We start from the raw sequence: 8,567 nt of genomic DNA on the forward strand, positions 1-8,567 counted from the left end.
TTCTTCTTCCTAAGGGTCACACTCTAAAATGTGAATGAGGAAGTGGACATTTTGCTTCAGGTGGTGAAAAACAGCTGAGTTTCCTTAAAACAAATAGCTGAAGGGTCATGCTACTTGGGTATCTGACAGAAAGGTGAATATATTTTATGCCTAATCCTCCTGAAACCTTCCCAGGAAACCCCCTATTCCTGTTCCTTTGGTAAGGGTTCCTACCTGGAGTAAAGTGAGTTAGTTATGAACTGGCAGGCATTTTCTAAGGATACTCTGCTAATTACCACAGCAAATACCCCTATCAGGGTTGGAGCAAGGGCAAAATTTAGCTGCATATAATTTCTCATCATCCAGTTGTGGAAATCAGTCCTAGTATGCTGTTTGTTTTCTTGGAATACGGTAGGTAATAATTCTTGGGCAGGCTGTTAATGGCTTAAATTTCCCTGTCCTACTATGGGGAGACAGAATATTATCCAAAACTTGTCCTTAGCATTCACCTAAACATTGAGCAACTCTTTAAGAATGATCAGTGTTATAAGTGGCACAGTGGATAGAGTGCTAGCTTTGGATCCAGGAACACCTGAATTCAAAACCAGCCTTTAATATATATAACCCATGTGACCCTATGTAATAGCTCTTACCTCCCCCCCTCCCCCTGGTTGTCTTGAAAATCAAATAAAATGAAAATTCTAAAGTGCTTAACGTAGTAACTGGCACATAAAGTTCTATATAAATGTTAGTTATCATAATTATTATTCAGAATATTAATTTTAGAAAACTGAAGAGGGAGGTATTTCTTTTTGTAGAGACCAAATGGTTTTCTTTAAAAAAGAATCAGTCACAATGGGTAGGGAGAGGTAGCAGGCTCCAGGTATCACAACTGAAACAGCCTTTCCCTGTTATATTTCTCTGCTTCTTCCAGGATAAGGTCAGTCCATTAAAGAATAGACTGGGACAATACAGAATAGCCCAGAGAACAGCTAATGCTCTGATCTTGACCACCATTTAACGGCATGGGTCTCCAACAAGAAAATCCATTTTGAGTCACCCAAAGACTTGACTGCTTGGCACTGAGTGGAAGCCACTCCAGTTTTACAGGTTATGGTTTAAAGCCCATTGTGTTCATTCTCCCTTGGCATCCTTCCATTTCTCAGAGTTCACACAAAAAGACAAGCCATCTTTCACTTACCTCATCTCATACCTTCCTACTATTTGCTGGAACTGAACTAGGAGCATAGGAACTTGATGGATAGAAATTCTGGGGTCCAGATCTAGAACACCAAGAAAGGAAAAACCCAAGGCACTGTTTGGTCAGTTTCTCAATTTGATTCACTGTTTAGCCTTTTATGAGCTCTGTCTACATGCTTGCATCAGGCCAGACAATAAAATTTCAATGAATTCCCAGATCTTGTTCACGCCCACAAACCAAATGCTTAGTGATATTGTATACCAGTAAATAATGTATTGAATATGAAGAGAACATGCCAGTAAAAGGTCAGGAATACATACACTAAAGTGAAAATTGCTGGGTTATTGTAGGCCAATAGGGTTGTTATAGATCTCCTGAGGCCATAACACACTGTTCTCTCCCTTCCACTCCTGAAAAACAATCATCTGCTTTATTATGAACATGCATGTTCTTATTTGGTGGGAAGATGGAGAGAGAGAGAGAGAGAGAGAGAGAGAGAGAGAGAGAGAGAGAGAGAGAGAGAGAGAGAACGCAAAGGCACAGAGAGTCACCTACAAATGATTCTGACTCTCTTCCAAAGAGTTGCATCCTGAAAAGAGTAGGGAACTTAGAATCAGAAGAGACATGGGCTGCAGTCCCACCTCTGGCACTTACTAGCTAGCTTGGTGACTACTTAACTTAAAGGCTTGGAGACTAAATTTCCTCATCATTAGAGGGGAACAATAATACCTGTAGCCTTTACCTAGTAGTTGTTCTGAATGATAAGATGTATGTAAAGTGTTTGTAAACCTGAAAGTGCTTTATGAAAGTCAATTATTATTATGTAGGTGATTAGGTGGCCCTATTGCTGGAGCACTGAGACTGGAGTCAGGAAGATTAGAGTTTAAATCTAGCTTCAAACACACACAATCAAACATCTGCTGTATAACTATAATTCATTTCAGTCTTAAGAAGATAGGGCGGCCTGAGCAAAGCAATGGATACAATATCTAGGAAAACAAAATACACAGTAAGTCCAGCAACAAATATAGAATAGAAAATAAAATGAAACTAACGAAGTAATTATGATGACTAAATGATTCAGGAAAGGAGACAGAGGTAGGGTTATTGTCAGTGTTGTTCGTCCTTCCTTCTTGAAGAGGACCGTGACATCAGGAAGATGATGCAAGTGAATTGGGTTTAAGTGAAGGAGAGCTGTGCAAGGTCAAAAGTCTCATTTTCTCCTCCAGAGCCATCCGGGTTCAGTGGCAAAATAGAGATCAGAATAACTGGAGATGGGCCTCAGAGGTAAGGGACTATGGCTATATTGTATATCACATCATACACGGTCAATGTGTTGGTTAGTTTTGCTGAGCTGTTTTTGTTCTTTCTTTAAAAAATATTAAGATGGATGTTTTGTTGGGGAAGGGAAATGGGAGGAATATATTTAGAAATGAAGGTGACATGATAATGCTACTAATAACAACTAACATTTTATAGTGGTTATTATGTGCCAGGAAGATTCGCAAACACTCTACACACATCTTTTTAATAATTGCATTACCATTATTATCTCTTTGGAGCCTCACGTCAACCTTGGGAAGCAGGTGCTATTATTATGCTCACTTTACTGATGAGGAAACTGAGGCAAATAGAGGTTAAGTGACTTGTCCAGTGTCATACAGCTAGTAAGATTCTGAAGCTGAATTTGAATTCAAGCCTTCCTGATTTCAGGGCCTGGGCTCATCTACTGTACCACCTGGCTGTCCCTGGAAAAACAAAGGACATTAATAAAAAGAAATTTTTTAAAGAAAATATTGTTTTGAAAAAATAGCATATCAGTAATGTGTAAAAAGATTGGAGGAAAGAGATACTGGAAATAGAGAGATAATCTTTTAGAATTCAAGTAAGAGTTAATGAGGATCTGGACTAGGAAGGCAATAGTGGCACAGTGGGAAAAGGAAGCAAAGGTAAGAGATGTGCCAAAGAAAGAATTGGTAGAGGTTGGTGACAGATTAGATAGAAGGCTTGGAAAAGTGGGAAGAATCCACATGGTGACTGTGGCCTGGGAAGCTCAAAAATTGATAATTCCATTGATGATGTAATAGGGCAAAGGAATTAGTTTGTGGTACAGAAAATGCATTAGTACCAAACAGTGGAAAGTAGGCTAGGAGTTAGAAGACTTGACCTCAAGTAGGATCCCTATCATTAACTATCGATGCAGTGTTGTGCTTTAGTTTATTTATCTGTAAAAACAAGGTAGCAGAGACTAGATTATACCTTAATTATATTTCTAATTCTAAAAATTAAATGGTTCTATGATTTCAGTTTTAGAGATTCTAAATTTGAGGTGATGGTAGGACATCCAAATTGAAATATCCCATAGACAGCTGGAAAGAAAACTGGAAGCACAGCTAAGAGACCTGGGCTAGCTTTGGGAGGTAACTATATGGAAGGGATGTTAAAAAGTATCATTTAATAGAAAAGGGAATTACATTTGGAGTCAGAAGATCCATGACTTTATTACTCACTACTTGAGTAACCCCATACAACTGACTTTAGTTCCCTGGGCCTCAGTTTCCTCATTTGTAAAATGAAAGAGTTGGACTCGATGATTTCATTCTAGGCTCTAATTCATATGGTTTTTAGAAATCATGAAAGAAGATGAACTCTAAGAGACCATGTGCAAGGTTGCTGTTGTTGTGTTCGTCCTTTATTTTCGAAGAAGAACATGACATCAGAGAAACGATGACATGACTTACACTTGACTTTGTTTTGTGTGAGGGAGGGCTGTACGGATCACCAGCCTCACTTTCTTCTCCTGAGCCATCTGGATCCAGTGAACAGATATTCATCAGGATGACTGGAGATGGCCCAGAATGCAGGATTCAAATACTCACATAAAGTAAGGTAACACCCATTCACTGAATAGGCCTGTTTAAGAAGTAGTCAGGGAATGGCTCCTTTAACGAACAAAAGAAAAAAAACAACTAAATCATGGTGGGAGGGAAAGAGCAGCAGTTCCTATAGATAATCACTCTAAGCCAGTACAAAGAGAACAAATGACTGAAGTCAGAGCTTTGAGATTTAATAAATGCTTATTAATTAGTTGATTGAGCAAACGGTTTGTAGGGAAGGAAGAGAAGGAGGAGGAGGAGGAGGAGAAGGAGAAGGAGAAGAAGAAGAAGAAGAAGAAGAAGAAGAAGAAGAAGAAGAAGAAGAAGAAGAAGACGATACACCATAGAAGAAAGGAGTAGTCAGGGAATTAGGAGATGTCCCAATATCACAAAAACAAAAAGAGGAGAGTTTTTTTTTCTTTTTTTAAGTCTAGGCGGATCAGTAGTTTCAATTACCATAGAGCAGTTAAATAGGATATAAGGACTAAGAAATGGTTACAAGAATGGAGACCTTTAAGAGAACAGTTTCATTTAGTGGTAGAAAGAGACATTAGTTGTAAAAGAAGTTTAAAAAATTTTTGAAAATGGCTATACACTACAAAAGGAAAGATATTGCTGATTTTTTTTTGATTGGGAGAAACTATAGAGATTGTCCAGTTCAGGAGTTTTGAACCTTTCTTTGTGTTATGGACCTCTTTGGCATTTAGTGATAACTGTGAATCCCATCTAAACTCAGAGAAAACAAGCTATTTCTCTTTCCTAAAGGTAGGAAGCTAGGTGGCAATGGATACTTAGCACAGTGCCTGGCACATAATAAGTGCTTAATAAACGCCTGTTCCCTTTTCATCCTCTAACCTTTTCACCTCTTCTTTACTTCTCATTTGTTTTCTCCTCCTTTGAGTATTTTCTTCCATAATCATCTTCCACTTTCTTCACCATCTTCAAACACTACCTCTATATGGGCCTCTTCCTTTCTGCTTTCAGACATGCTCAGGGCTGTAGCATCTCCACAAACTCCTTTTCTTGAGTCTTCTAGCTGGCAGAAAGAGTCCTGGATTTGCAGTCAAAATAATTCTTGTGCCTCTATTTATTACCTATGCCACCTTTAGCAAATTATTTAACACAATTTGGCTTTTGAGCTCTCATTTCCTCCTTCCCCTTCAGATGAGAGGATTAGACAAGAATCAGCAGTTATTCATCTGGGGTCCATGAACTATTTTAAAAATTTTGATAATCATATTCAAATATAATTTTTCTTTGTAATGATGCTAAGTATTTTACTTTGTGCATTTAAAAAATGGATCCTGAAAAGGGATCCATAAGCATCACCAAACTGCCAAAGGGATCCATAACACAGGAAATTTAACAACCTCTAAACTGGATGATTTCTATGGTTTTTCTAATTAAAAATCCAGTGATTTCCTTCATACCCATTCACAATATATTTTTTTTCTCATCCTACTCCCCTTACCACTGATGTCTGTTTCCATCACTCAATGAAACTATTCTTTTGAAAGTCTCCAATGACTTTCTTGTAGCTACTTCTAAACCCTCCTTCTGTTCAGTTTTTCTATATTAATTGAAACTATTAACCAGCTTGGTAGGCAGCTAGGTGGCTCAGCAGATAGAGCATTGGGACTAGTATCTGGAAGAACTGAGTTCAAATCCAGCCTCAGATACTACCTATGTGACCCTGGATGAATCACTTAGCTTCTTTTTGTCTTAATCCACTGGAGAAGGAAATGGCAAACTACTCCAATATTTTTGCCAAGAAACCCCCATTGACAGCATGGTACATGAGGGTCATGAAGAATTGGACATAATTGAATTGACTGAATAAGAATAGATTTTATTTTTTTTTCTCTTTTAGTTTTTATGGCACTGAAATGTCTAATTCTTTGCCCACTCCTATCTTCTACATTGTCTTCTTCTTCTCCTCTTTCTTTTCTTTCTCCTCCTCTTCTTCTTCCTCTTCCTCTTCCTTCTTTTTCTTCTTCTTCTTCATCTTCTTCTTCTTTCCCAAACCCTTCACTCAATCAACCAACCAAAAAGCATTTATTAAGTTTATATACCTGAGGAAGGAGAGCACTGGGAACCAGGGTGAAAGAGATGTGGGAGACAGGATGTTAAAAACAGTATGAAAGGAGAAAAAGAAAACAAGGGAGCACCAAAGACAAATTTCAGTTGTTTTTCAATTTTCCTTAACAAACCTGGCAGGGACTGTTGACCTGAAGAGGAAAGGATGGATTCAGATGAAAAATAAAGTAGCCACAGGGCTGTGAAGTAAAATCCAGGCAAGTCTGTTAAATATCCCCATGGCAAAAGATAATGGTGACTTAAAAAAATATGTCCATGTTTCTGGCATCAGTTTATATTTGTCCACTGTGGTAGGAAAACTGAGCCTGGGAGAATGTTATGGATGGATGATGAACAGTTTTTTCTCTCATCTAGTTATCCTGCTCTCTAATCATACTCAAGATCTAGATGGACATTCATTGAGATATCCATTTTGAGAAGCCTTATAGGTTCAATTTTTGAAGAGCCTGATTATGGGGATAATGTAAATAACATCAAAAGACATTCAAACTGTGATTAATACATTGACTAGTCTTGGCTCCAGGATACTGATGATGAAATGTGTCTCCCTTCTATTGGCAAAGAGGTAACAGACTATAGATTCATAATGAGGTTTACATTGATGGCCTGGCTAGTGTGCTAGTTTGTTTCACATACATATATTTCTTTGGTAGACAGGAAAGCTTTATGATGGGTCAGGAATCATTGGGAAGTGATGATGATATAAAAAATAATAAAATATTACTTTTTTTAAAACTGATTTGTGGGAGAAATTTTAAAGCGTTAGCTTTGTATGTCATTTGCATACATACGGTAGGTAACATGAAGAAGAGAATGACATTAATTAAAACCTCCACTGTAGATTTGCTCTACTACTCATGTCACCAGTTTCAATCATCTTAAAGATGATTGTTCAATGAAATATGCAACATGACAGCTATGCCCTCTTATCCCTTCATTTCTAAAATACTAGTTTGAAAGACTATAACCAGAAAACTTTGTCTAACCCCAGTTCTGTTTAAAAGTACAGGCATCATCACAGTGACTACCACAACAACAAAATCATAAAGCGTTAACAAAATACACTAGAATCCAAGACAGATTCTGCCAACTCAAGACCAAACTTGTCCTCTCTCTCCCCATTAATTGTATTAAGAACTAATACATTTTAGAATGGTTTAGAGCAGGCCTATTAAAATGTTCTCATCTCAGATCAGGAAGAAATGACCTAAATAACTGTTGTAATCAGACCCAAACCACAATGGCTTGCAGCCCATTACAAAAATCAAGGCCAAGTTAGAGAGGCAAATCTTTAAACCAGCAGCCAAAAGAACTGTCAGCCTACTGGGTCTAGATGTTTTTCTCTGCATGGGAAGGATAGTGTCAGGGCCAGCCCCAAGTAAAATTCTGAAGCACATAAAGTCTATATAATAATATTAGTACACATCTATATAGCACTTTATAATTTTTAATGGCTTTATATTATTTTATTTGGTATTTGCTGTAAAGTTCTGTGGTCAGTATTATAAATATTATCATCTCCCTCTGTCAAATGACAAATGTAGAACTTGAGGCTGAGAGATTATAAATGACTTAACCAAGATCACAAAGTAAATGACCAAGCTGGGATTTGAATGTGGTGCATGGGAATTTAAATGCAGTGTTTTTTCATTCAATAGAACTCCCTTTTTGTTGTCCTTGTTGATCCTTAGACACTAAAGGCCCTCTGGCTTCCCCAATCAGTATCCTCTTCCATAAGACTGGAACCCCTCTATTCCTTAGCAAACAATCATTGAGTTTCTTTGAATAAACAAACAACATTATCTGATAGCCTGCCTTATGGGGATGAATCTATCCAAATTTAGATAGACTGGTCTTCAGACAATAAAATACAGACCTTGCTTGGTTAGGGAATGCACATGTTTCTAGATTACAGGGGTCAGCAAACTACAACCCACAGACCAAACCCGCTGCCTGTTTTTCTAGGGCCCACGAGCTATGAATGTTTTTTTTAATTTAATTTTAAAATGTAAAAAACATTTTTAGCTCACTGGCTGTACAAAAACAGGTGGTAGGACTGGCCTTGACCCTAGGGCTATAGTTTGATGATCCTGGACTTAGAAATACCTTGGTGAAAGATAATAACGATATGAATTTTTGGCAGCATGGCAAGTGAGGGTAAGTATTTTTTGAAGAGTTAGAGAATCATGGAGTTGAAAGAAACCTCAGTGGCAATTTCATCCAATCCCTATGTGAAGTATGACTCTTCTTTACAGTATTATCCACCCTCTTCTTGGATACTTCTCAGAATGTGGACCTCACCACCTATTGAAGCAGACCATATGCAAAAATTCTAATTGTTAGAAGTTCTTCCTTACATGGAACTAGTCTGCTTTCCTAGAATCTCTACCCTTTGGTCCTAGTTCCATTCTACC

Source organism: Notamacropus eugenii, chromosome 5 (genome assembly GCF_028372415.1).
Source record: "Notamacropus eugenii isolate mMacEug1 chromosome 5, mMacEug1.pri_v2, whole genome shotgun sequence".
NCBI classification, from domain to species: Eukaryota; Metazoa; Chordata; class Mammalia; order Diprotodontia; family Macropodidae; genus Notamacropus; species Notamacropus eugenii.